The 13541-nt window shown below is 45.9% G+C and overlaps 1 protein-coding gene across 1 annotated transcript in view; it reads right to left on the bottom strand.

The window, feature by feature from the left end:
* The window catches only part of LOC117505786 (zinc finger and BTB domain-containing protein 14-like), a 126859-nt gene that overhangs the window by 70559 nt on the left and 42759 nt on the right, over positions 1–13541 (bottom strand). The gene's annotated exons all lie outside the window — the stretch shown is intronic.

Raw genomic sequence — 13541 nt, forward strand, 5'->3', positions numbered from 1 at the left:
GCACCAGTTATCGATTTGATAGACAGGATTACTTGGAAACAAAAACAAGAGGCAAAACATGATGAATGGCTTAACGACACCTTTCTGTGGGTCTGGAGCGTTCCACTGATACATTTTGAGGGGAATCTTCCAAAGGGAAACACGTGGACTGGGCATAATTTGCGAGGTCCACATAAAGCAAAATTCTATGTGCAAAAACTACCAAAGCCTGATGAGCTAAGGTCAGTACCTCAGGAAGATTTTAGCAAAATCGATCAATGCGTGGCGAATAAAATCTATGAAAGCTTACATGAGACAGAATACCATAATAATTTGGCTGAAGGTTCTGGTAAATCCCCCCGATGTCCCATAGACCAAATTAAGACAGGGAATTGGCTAAGATGGGTACATAACTGTACAAAGTTGTTACAGATTCCAACCATTAAGGGGACCCTTCAAGCATGGCAGGAAGGAGTTAAGCGTAGTAAGGACGTTACCTGGTGGAGAATGGAGAAATATGAAATTGAAGATTGAGTATTCCCCTGTTTAGATCAAAGTAATAATTATTGGGTTAAATATCAATACATCGCCACGGTCTACTCCAGAGATAGAGCTACTTGGTCTAGTGTACTCTGGAGACCAAATCCTTATGTTACGCCACGGCCCTGGAAAATGATTTGTAATAGGCTTAATACTACATGCACAATAAGCCTTGCACGCCAAAATTGTAGAAAAGTTCCTGGCTGGGAAGAATATTGTGATGCTTACTATGACGGCGAGTATGACACTTATGGCCATCAAACAGTTTGGGAGAAGAATAGTGCAGGCGAATGGATAAGAGCTTTTCCACCCAACGTTGGATGTGCTAAGGCTGTCCTGGGACATGGAATGTCGAAAAGGAAGCAGATCCTAGGCCACATAGTGCCATTTGTTGGAGATGCTTTGATAATGCTTGAAGAAGGATATGCCTTCAAGAAAAGTCTATGTGAAGGACAGGAATTTGTCGGTTACGAATGGATGGGACCCAATCGGATTTACAATAATGGTACATGTGAATCGCCTGCAGAACATTGGTTGAGCTGTGGAAAAGGAAGAAGTCGGCATGAATGTTCTTGGTGGGAAAGAACGCAAATAATCGCTGGAGGAATCATCACCACTTTCGCTGCAGAGACCGGAGAAGTCATTAAAGAAGGTCTCGAAGTAGTGACTGGTTGGATTGGACATTTGTTTGGATATCTTTGGCCCTATCTGTTAATCATAATAGGACTTATTATTGCTGCAGTGATTGGATATGTTTTGATAAAAGGAAGTTTCGCAGCCGCTCTACGCTTGTGTGGGAGGAGCACGCAACGCAGTGAAATGCAGCCCCTCCTCCATTAGGGGAGGAGCGATGGAGCCTACAAAGCCCGACGCCGAGACACGCCCTGTTCATTCTGCCTTGGGGGAGTGAAGGAAGAAGAAGCATCTACACAACAGCGTACAAACTTAAGGAGATAAGTAAAAAGAATAAGAGAGCATAATGTCCAACAATACTGGCGGCATAAATGACACCATCTTCAAAGTGAGTAGAGTGGAGTTTATTGCACTACTGTTAATATGGCTGCTATACTGCTGTGTCGGCCGTTGGGACTTACGACAACCACTGCGAATAGTAACGCTACTACATGGATGTGTCAGACTGGCGATCATCAATCTGCACTCCGGTCAGAGTGACTTAGGGTTGTCTTTATTCATCACTCGTCCTCGGTCGCTTTAATCTCCAGTTTGACTGTTGGGGAATATGGCAGTACACATCAATTACAATTTGGATGGTGATAGATATGACAGCAATCTTTTACGCCCCGGCTGTGATAGCTGACATTGTGTGCGAAGCTGTGATGGCCCTGACCCTATTGGCGTACATAGCTACCTTAACTGGAGCCGTACAATGCAAGAAACCCTGGCTCTACAAACTTGGACTTATCACAATTTGGGCCTTAGGATGGGGAATATTATCAGCTTTATACTGGCTGTCCATGGTTAGTCAACTACACCTGCTGTTATGGTTTACGACCTATGATGCTTGCTTCCTGCATACAGCTCCTTCAGCTACAGCGAGAATGGTAACGTCATCACAGTCCCACTCTCCTACGGTGATCATGAAGCGGCTCTGGCGTGCATCTGAATAATCCCGACGAACTCTTTTGCTTGCTTGCAATATAATAGTTAAAAGACTAATGTTTCCTCTTACACTATAGGGGGATATAAGATGTATTCATTGTCAAGCCACCCTGGAACAAGCGCTCTACTTCTGGGAGATAACACCGACTCTGTGGTGCCCGACGTGTTACGGCAACACCTTCCCTGTTCAAGTGGCACGGGGAATAGTGGGACGGAAGGATACTTCTTTTCTGCCCCAGGTACCAACAGCAACGTACCTAAAAATTGAGGTTGAGGCAACCGTGATTTGGCATTCCCTTTTGATTGATCAAATACGACCCGACACTGTAGTGTCTCCAGAGGGATATATGTATTGCCCCGTGTTTACCAAAATGTGGATGTACCCTACGGGAATAAGATTCTCCACAGCTCATCTTGCCGATGGCCGGATCGTGGCCATTGGTCCTTCATTACCACCAGCTCCACATTCATCTCCACAGCGCACTGCGGAGGTTGGAGTGCAGACCGAGGATATGAACTGGTGTTTGGAGGCCCTCACGCAGGTGTTCCTGGACAAACACCTTCAACAGCCCGAGCCTGAAGATATTCACGCTGAAGCTTCACCTCAACCGAAGGATACATCACCACGACCATCTACACCAGTTACACCGTGTTATACACCCGTCACCCCCACTTCACCATGCGCACCATCGTTCCCTGACGGATTATCATCTCAGGAATATGAGGCAACCCCGTCTCCATCGGGATTACCATCACAAGCATCGCTACTGGAAGAGCAGCCTTCTGACGGCGACAGCAATCTACAGATGGGCGGAGAGGAGTACGTGGTGCTGGATGAGTGTCGTTCAACTCCAGCTCCTCCTGTTCTGTCTCCAATGGTGGATGAAAAAGAGGTGCTCACCCTTCACCCTGTCGACGACGACGAGGATGTTTTTATGGAGGCATAGAGAGATCGGCAGAGCTTCAAGTCATGGAGGGGGTGTCAGGAAAGATAACTTTAAGCTTGCTTTCAGCTTGTTTTCATCTTGCAATATAATACGTGCCATGGGATTAATACACATGTTGTTGGATTAAACTGGACAGTGTTTGGTACTTTCCTGGAGTAAGTGAGGTCATACCGGACTTTTCCATTACAAATGGGGAGGCCCATGGAATGAACTCAGTGGTGAAGATGATGGAACATGTCTAAGAATGATTCTAAAATGACAAGTATGATTAAATGAAGTATTAATGTGTTAAAAATTAAGAGTTGATTAGGAAAAGTATGTTACAAATAAGTGAAATGAATGATTATATGAGTTGTTTTTCATAAAGAGTGCAGAGTCAGAAGAAAGAGGAAGTGAAGAAGTTGTTTTTCATAAAGAGTGCAGTTAGAGAGAAAGAGGAAGTGAAGAAGTGATGTTGCAACGGTTCCCATGATGCACTGAGTGTTTCTTTCTCTTTTTGCTCTGTATGCACCACTCTGCATTTAATCATTAGTGATCGATCTCTGCTCCCCTCCACAGCATGTCTTTTTCCTGGTTCTCTCCCTCAGCCCCAACCAGTCCCAGCAGAAGACTGCCCCTCCCTGAGCCTGGTTCTGCTGGAGGTTTCTTCCTGTTAAAAGGGAGTTTTTCCTTCCCATTGTCGCCAAGTGCTTGCTCACAGGGGGTCATTTTGACCGTTGGGGTTTTTCTGTAATTGTTGTATGGCTTTGCCTTACAATATAAAGCGCCTTGGGGCAACTGTTTGTTGTGATTTGGCGCTATATAAATAAAATTGATTTGATTTGATTCTCGAGCCACTGCTGCTGTGACACTGCAAATGCCCCCATGTGGGACTAATAAATGTATATCTGAGCTTAGTTTATCCATGAGCTGTACAGACTGGTCCTATGTATAGACTGGTCCCATGGGCAGACTGGTCCTATGTATAGACTGGTCCCATGGGCAGACTGGTCCTATGTATAGACCGGTCCCATGGGCAGACTGATCCTTTGTATAGACTGGTCCCATGGGCAGACTGGCCCTATATATCGACTGGTCCGATGGGCAGACTGGTCCTATGTATAGACTGGTCCAATGGGCAGACTGGCCCTATGTAAGACTGGTCTGATGGGCAAAATGGTCCTATGGAAAGACTGATCCTATATATAGACTAGTCCTAAGGATAGACTGGTCCTATGTATAGACTAGACCTATGTATACCCTAGTCCTATGTGTAGCTCAGTCCTAAGTATAGACTAGTCCTATTTATAGACTGGTCCCATGGGCCAACTGGCCCTATGTATAGACTGGTCTGATGGGCAAACTGGTCCTATGTATAGAATGGTCCAATGGGCAGACTGGCCATATGTATAGACTTGTCCGATGGGCAAAATGGTCCTATGTAAAGACTGATCCTATATATATGGAGAGTAGTAAATGGCTGTGGTTTTAGTAGTATATAGTGGGTTGATTACAGCGATTTGTAAGGTTATTTTTGGTTATTTATGTTATTTTATTGTCGCTGATATTTATTTCTCTGGTTTTTATTGTGTAAAGGCTGGTCCTGTTTTTATTGTCTGTGCAGGTGACCCCCCTCATGCACCAAACTAAATTTCTCCGAAAGGAGACGACTAATAAAGAACTTTGAATATAGACTAGTCCTAACTATAGACTGGTCCTATGTATAAACTGGTCCTATGTATAGATCAGTCCTAAGTATAGACTAGTCCTATGTATAGACTGGTCCCGTGGGCAGACTGGCCCTATGTATAGACTGGCCCCATGGGCAGAGTGGTCCTATGTATAGACTCATCCGATGGGCAGACTGGCCCTATGTATAGACTGGTCCCATGGGCAAACTGGCCCGATGGGCAAACTGGTCCTATGTATAGACTGCTCTGATGGGCAGACTGGCCCTGTGTATAGACTGGTCCGATGGGCAAAATGGTCCTATGTAAAGACTGATGCTATGTATAGACTAGTCCTAAGTATAGACCTGTCCTATGTATAAACTGGTCTTATGTATAGGCTAGTCCTAAGTATAGACCTGTCCTATGTATAAACTGGTCCTATGTATAGGCTAGTCCTCAGTATATATTAGCCCTATGTATAGACTGCTCCGACGTGCAGACTGGTCCTATGTATAGACTGGTCCGATGGGTAGTCCTAAGTATAGACTAGTTCAATGTATAGACTAGTTCTATGTAACTGGTTCTATGTATAGATCAGTCCTAAGTATAGACTGGTCCTATGTATAGACTAGTCCTATGTATAGCCTAATCCTATGTATAAACTGGTTCTATGTATAGATCAGTCCTAAGTATAGACTAGGCCTATGTATAGTCTGGTCCCATGGGCAGACTGGTCCTATGTATAGACTCGTCCGATGGGCAGACTGGCCCTATGTATAGACTGGTCCCATGGGCAGACTGGCCCAGTGTATAGACTGGTCCGATGGGCAAAATGGTCCTATGTAAAGACTGATGCTATGTATAGACTAGTCCTAAGTATAGACCTGTCCTATGTATAAACTGGTCCTATGTATAGACAAGTCCTAAGTATAGGCTAGTCCTAAGTATGGACTAGCCGTATGTATAGACTGCTCCGATGGGCAGACTGGTCCTATGTATAGACTGGTCCGATGGGCAAAATGGTCCTATGTAAAGACTGATGCTATGTATAGACTAGTCCTAAGTATAGACTGGTCCTATGTATAAACTGGTTCTATGTATAGATCAGTCCTAAGTATAGACTAGGCCTATGTATACTCTGGTCCCACGGGCAGACTGGTCCTATGTATAGACTCGTCCGATGGGCAGACTGGCCCTATGTATAGACTGGTCCCATGGGCAGACTGGTCCTATGTATAGACTCGTCCGATGGGCAGACTGGTCGAACATCGAAAACAATGGACTGTCGAGATATATATATATATATATATATATTTATATCTCGACAGTCCATTGTTTTCGATGTTGACTGGTTGGTGTGTCTACACTTTACACGATTGTTCATGTGCAGCCAGTCCAGCTTTAGAACGGCAAAACCGTCCACAGCATCTGCACTGGTACGTTGACTGAGTCAGGGGTGTGTGCCTTTTTTTGTGAGCAGCTTGGTATTCCTGCCGGCACTTATTTTCAATCACAGTGATGTACTTCCTGATTATGCCCTGCCATAGAGATCTTATAGCTGCTTGTTCTTCCCACGTATCAGGGTCGATGTTACAGTTCTTCATGTGTCGCTTCAACACATATTTGTAGCGCAGCTTCTGACCACCTCTGCTTCGTCTACCAAATGCCAGCTCACCATAAAAGACTGTTTCGGGCAGTCTCTCATCTGGTATCCTTCTAACATGGCCTGCCCATCTCAGATGAGCTGTTGTGATCAGTGCTTCAGCGCTGACTGTCTTAGCTCGGCTCAACACATCCACATGGGGAATTCTGTCTTGCCACCTGATATGCATGATTTCTCGTAAGTGACGCAGCTGGACTCGCGTGGGTTTTTTGATGTGGCATCTATAGAAAGTCATTATGTCAGTTGAGTATAGCACGGTCGGTTTGTAGCTTAATATCATGGCAGGACCACAGTCATCTGTGTAAGGCTCCAAAAGCTTTTGTTGCCGACTGTATTCTTCTCTCAATTTCACCATCCAATGAGTTGTTATTGGTAACTGTGCTCCCCAGATATGTGAAGCTGTTGACACTTCTCAAGACCTCTCCACTTACAGTTATGTCCGGTCTGCCTAGGTTCTTGCTGTCTGGGGGAGGCTGAAACAGCAGTTCAGTCTTTGAAGTATTTATCTTTAATCCGAACTGTGTTGCAGCCGCATGGAATCGGTCCACAATCTCTTGGATATCAGCAGGATCTGTTGCAACCAGAGCAGAATCATCCGCATATAGTAATTCTCTGATACAGATGCGTCTTGTTTTTGTTTCAGCCCTCAGATGTGCCAGGTTAAAGAGTTTTCCGTCTGTACACGAACGAATGTAGACACCATTAGTGAGGTTTTCAGACATAGTTTCCAGGACAGCAGCTAGGTAGAGTGTGAAGAGTGTTGGCGCAAGTACACAGCCCTGTTTAACGCCATGGCTGACCTGGAAAGGCTCACTGATGTCACTTCCGATCGACACTCGTCCCGACATTCCATCATGAAACTGCCTGGTCATACTGACAAACCTCTCTGGACAACCATAGGCTATGAGTACCTTCCACAATGTTTCCCTGCTGCCAGTGTCAAAGGCCTTCGAAAAGTCCACAAAAATGATGTACAGGGGTTGATGTTGTTCTGCCGCTTTCTCCTGAAGTTGTCGAAGGGAGAATATCATATCTGCTGTAGATCTTCCAGCTCTGAAACCACACTGGCTTTCTGAGAGAATCCTCTCAGAGAGTATCTTTAACCTGTTGAGCATGATCTTTGCAAGGACTTTGCCAGCAATTGAAAGAAGAGATATGCCTCGGTGGTTACCACAGTCACTCTGATCTCCCTTCTTTTTGTAGATGGTGACTATAAGGGCATCTTTAAAATCCTGAGGAAGTTGTTGTTTTTGCCAGCAGGTGTTGTACTGTGCGAGTAGTTGGTTCATTAGCGCCTGGCCACCTTGTTTCAGGACCTCTGAAGGGATGCCATCTTGACCTGGGGCTTTACCTCTTCTGGTCTCTTTCAGTGCCTTTTCTAGCTCTTCCATGATAATGGGAGCACACAGCTTTTCTTTTGTAGGACGAACTGGGAGATTGATGACAGCATTTTGGTCAGCAGTGCCCTGTTGATTAAGCAGGTTTTGAAAGTGTTCTTTCCATCGCTCGGTGATGTCTTTCACGTCAGTCAGTAAGGTACCATCAGTGGATTTTACTGGAGCTATGGCATTAGTTCTTAGGCCGTAGACTGCTCTCTTGGCTGAGAATAGGCCTTGGGAGTCATTCTTATCTGCAAGGTTTTGTAGCTCTTCAGCCTTGTTGTTGCACCAGCTGTCTTTCATGGTACGTACCATTCTCTGTACCCTGGCTTTGGCTGACAGAAAGACTGCTAGAAAGACTGCTTTACTTCTGGTCGTGTTTTCTGACAGGTGTTGTTGGTAGGCTTTGTTCTTTGCAGCAAGAAGTTCTTGGATGTCCTTATGTTCCTGGAACCAGTCCAGAGTCTTGCGCTTTGGGATACCCAAAACCTCTTTTGCTGTGTTGTGGGCAGTTGTTCTTAGCTTGTCCCATATCTCCTCAATGTTACCTGGTTCCTCCAAGTTGGTGTTTTGCAAAGCCAGTTCCATTGCCGAGAGAAAAGACTTCTGGTAATCACTGCATTCTAACTTTGTGATATCAAGTTTCTTTGGAGCTGCACTGGGGGTTTTTCTCCTTGGTAGTGAAATCTTGAGTTTCACCTGTGATCTAACTAGGTAGTGATCCGTGGAGCATTCTGCACCCCGCAGTGCTTTTGTTGAAAGAACTTCTGGCAGGTCAGACTTGCGAGTGATAACGTAGTCAAACAAATGAAAGTGCTTGCACCTTGGGTGCATCCAGGTGTAATAGTTCTTATCCGGTTGTTTGAAGTAAGTGTTGGTAATGCACAAACCATGCTGTGTCCAAAAGTTCAGCAGCATCTCGCCATTGGAGTTCTGGTTGTCCTTACCAAACTTGCAGATCACATCAGCATAAGTAGTGCAGTCTCTTCCTACTCGAGCATTAAAGTCCCCCAGGAGTAGTAGTTTATCAATAGGGGAAACAGCATCGACAACTGCAGCGAGTTCTTGGTAGAAGGCTTCTTTCTCTTCATCAGTGTAAGTCATAGTAGGTGCATAAATATTGATCAAGTTCAGAAATCTGTATTTGGCAATTGGGATTCTGAGCTGCATTAGTTGCTCAGAGACTCCATGAGGGAGAGCTGGCAGCTTGTCTGCAAAGTTATTCGAAACAGCAAAAGCGACACCAGCCTCCCTCCTTCCATCGGTCCTACCTATCCAGTAGAAAGTGTGTGTACTTTCTCTGATTTGCCCTTGCCCATCCAGCCTAGTCTCCTGCAGAGCTGCAATGTCAATTGCATATCTAGCAAGTTCCTTTGCTATCAGGGCTGATCTCCTCTGTGGTCACGAGTTACCATCAAGCATAGTTCTCACATTCCATGAGGCCACCGTGAGCCGAAATTTCTTGATCTTCTTCATTTTCGCACCGCTATAGTGAAGACCCATTGGCCGCGGTATGCCAACCAGGTTGAATGAGTAGCGCAAGCCTTGTTTACCCCACCTTTTCTAGGGGCTTCCCCGGAGGGGGGCGGGCAGTGCACTCCCTGAATAGGGCTGCCCGGATGCTCACACAGCTGCCCCAGCCTGCTGTTGCTCTGTCAGCAAGACTGTGACCATCTAATGCAAGCCGCCTGTGTGCAGAGGTCTGCCACCGTCACACTTGCTCCATCGCCACAGGTCTTCCATGCCTCACCTCCATCCATCGTTCTCCACCCACTGCCCTCCTCTCGTTGCATCTCTCTGCTTCCACATCCTTCACACCAACATGCCTTGCACAGTAATAAAGGGAGATGGTGTTGTGCCCCCACCGTACATCCTCTCTGGACTTCCACACCAGGTTCTAGAGGTGCACGTAGGTGCAACAAAGCTAGGTGGTGAGGAAGTTGCCCCGCAATGGTCGCTAACTGACCAGGTGGTCCTGCCGAGTACATCAATTATAGTTATGTTCGCTTAGCACCATGATAGCCTTGCCGGTTCCAGCATGTATTGCTCCCACCTGAGCTACCAAAATCCGCTGCCCTGCTGCCAGCAGCTTAATGTAACCAAGTTTGGGGGCTTAACAGGTACTGGGCCTTAGCCAAGGGCCGCCTGGAGGTAAAAGTGGTTCGAGGTACCCTCATTCTGTCCTCAAGCCCAAGGCTCCACTGTCGGATGTAGTTTAATGTCATAACCAGGACTGGTCCTATGTATAGACTGGTCCTATGTATAGACCGCTCCGATGGGCAGACTGGTCCTATGTATAGACTAGTCCGATGGGCAAAATGGTCCTATGTAAAGACTGATGCTATGTATAGACTAGTCCTAAGTACAGACTGGTCCTATGTATAGACAAGTCCTAAGTATAGGCTAGTCCTAAGTATAGACTAGCCCTATGCATAGACTGGTCCTATGTATAGACTGCTCCGATGGGCAGACTGGTCCTCTGTATCGACTGGTCCGATGGGCAAAATGGTCCTATGTAAAGACTGATTCTATGTATAGACTAGTCCTAAGTATAGACCGGTCCTATGTATAGACAAGTCCTAAGTATAGACTAGTCCTATGTATAGACTAGTCCTATGTAACTGGTCCTATGTATAGATCAGTCCCAAGTACAGACTGGTCCTATGTATAGCTCAGTCCTATGTATAAACTGGTCCTATGTATAGACTGGTCCCACGGGCAGACTGGTCCTATGTATAGACTGGCCACATGGGCAGACCGGTCCTATGTATAGACTTGTCCAATCGGCAGACTGGCCCCATGGGCAGACTGGCCCTATGTATAGACTGGTCCGATGGGCAAACTGGTCCTATGTATAGAATGTTCCTATGTATAGACAAGTCTTAAGTATAGACTAGTCCTATGTAACTGGTCCTATGTATAGATCAGTCCTATGTATAGACTAGTCCTATGTATAAACTGGTCCTATGTATAGAATTTGGCAGTACATCCAACCAGCCTCACAACCACAGACCACGTGTAACCACACCAGCCCAGGACCTCCACATCCAGCATGTTCACCTCCAAGATCGTCTGAGACCAGCCACTCGGACAGCTGCTGAAACAATCGGTTTGCATAACCAAAGAATTTCTGCACAAACTGTCAGAAACCGTCTCAGGGAAGCTCATCTGCATGCTTGTCGTCCTCATCGGGGTCTCGACCTGACTCCAGTTCGTCGTCGTAACCGACTTGAGTGGGCAAATGCTCACATTCGCTGGCGTTTGGCACGTTGGAGAGGTGTTCTCTTCACGGATGAATCCCGGTTCACACTGTTCAGGGCAGATGGCAGACAGGGTGTGTGGTGTCATGTGGGTGAGCGGTTTTCTGATGTCAATGTTGTGGATCGAGTGGCCCATGGTGGCGGTGGGGTTATGGTATGGGCAGGCGTCTGTTATGGACGAAGAACACAGGTACATTTTATTGATGGCATTTTGAATGCACAGAGATACCGTGACGAAATCCTGAGGCCCATTGTTGTGCCATACATCCAAGAACATCACCTCATGTTGCAGCAGGATAATGCACGGCCCCATGTTGCAAGGATCTGTACACAATTCTTGGAAGCTGAAAATGTCCCAGTTCTTGCATGGCCGGCATACTCACCGGACATGTCACCCATTGAGCATGTTTGGGATGCTCTGGACCGGCGTATACGACAGCGTGTACCAGTTCCTGCCAATATCCAGCAACTTCACACAGCCATTGAAGAGGAGTGGACCAACATTCCACAGGCAGCAATTGACAACCTGATCAACTCTATGCGAAGGAGATGTGTTGCACTGCATGAGGCAAATGGTGGTCACACCAGATACTGACTGGTATCCCCCCCAATAAAACAAAACTGCACCTTTCAGAGTGGCCTTTTATTGTGGGCAGTCTAAGGCACACCTGTGCACTAATCATGGTGTCTAATCAGCATCTTGATATGGCACACCTGTGAGGTGGGATGGATTATCTCAGCAAAGGAGAAGTGCTCACTATCACAGATTTAGACTGGTTTGTGAACAATATTTGAGGGAAATGGTGATATTGTGTATGTGGAAAAAGTTTTAGATCTTTGAGTTCATCTCATACAAAATGGGAGCAAAACCAAAAGTGTTGCATTTATATTTTTGTTGCGTGTATATATAGACTAGTCCTATGTATAGAGTAGTCCTATGTATAAACTGGTCCTATGTATAGATGACTCCTAAGTATAGACTGGCCTATGTATAGACTGGTCGGAAGGGCAGCAATATGAACTATGGAATAACTGTAAATGTTTGATTCAGGTTTTGGACATTTGAGATTCCACTGAGGAATAAATCCGGAGCCACCCAGTCAGTGAATTTTGACATACAACTGAATCCAACCCGTTTGCCTCGACTGCGCGATACGTCTGGTCATTTCATTGATAGAAGTTACGTGAATGGGTTAATGTGAGCCATCAATGTAAAGGGCTTAAAGCATTGGATTCACATGGAAAAGTGGTGAATAAATGAAGTGATGAAAACATGAACAGAAGCCAAAAACATTTATCTTGTTAATTACAAACAATTAAAAACAGTATTCTGACACACACGCACACAGACAGACACGCAGACACACACACACAGACAGACACGCAGACACACACACACTCACCCACACATAGACACAGACATGCAGATATATATACACAGACACACACACACAGAGACACACACACAGACAGATATGCAGACACACACACACACAGAGACACACACACAGACAGACACGCAGACACACACACAGAGACACACACACAGACAGATACGCAGACACACACACACAGAGACACACACACAGACACGCATACACACACACAGAGACACACACACAGACAGATACGCAGACACACACGCACACAGACACGAAGACACACACACACACAGACAGACACGCAGACACACACACACTCACCCACACATAGACACAGACATGCAGATATATACACACACACACACACACACATACACACACACACACACACACACACACACACACACACACACACACAGACACGCAGACACACACACACTCACCCACACATAGACACAGACATGCAGATATATATACACACACACACACACACACACACACACACACACACACACACACACACACACACACACACACACACACACACACAGACAGACACGCAGACACACACACACTCACCCACACATAGACACAGACATGCAGATATATATACACACACACACACACACACACAGAGACACACACACACACACAGACAGACACAGACATGCAGATATATATATATACACACACACACACACACACACACAGACAGACACGCAGACACACACACACTCACCCACACATAGACACAGACATGCAGATATATATATACACACACACACACACACAGACAGACACGCAGACACACACACACTCACCCACACATAGACACAGACATGCAGATATATATATATACACACACACACACACACACAGAGACACACACACAGACAGACACGCAGACACACACGCACACAGACAGATACGCAGACACACACACACACAGACACGCAGACACACACACACACACAGAGACACACACACAGACAGACACGCAGACACACACACACTCACCCACACAGACACAGACATGCAGATATATATATATACACACACACACACACACACACACACACACAGACAGACACGCAGACACACACACACACACACACACACACA

This window comes from Thalassophryne amazonica, unplaced genomic scaffold (assembly GCF_902500255.1).
Source record: "Thalassophryne amazonica unplaced genomic scaffold, fThaAma1.1, whole genome shotgun sequence".
NCBI classification, from domain to species: domain Eukaryota; kingdom Metazoa; phylum Chordata; class Actinopteri; order Batrachoidiformes; family Batrachoididae; genus Thalassophryne; species Thalassophryne amazonica.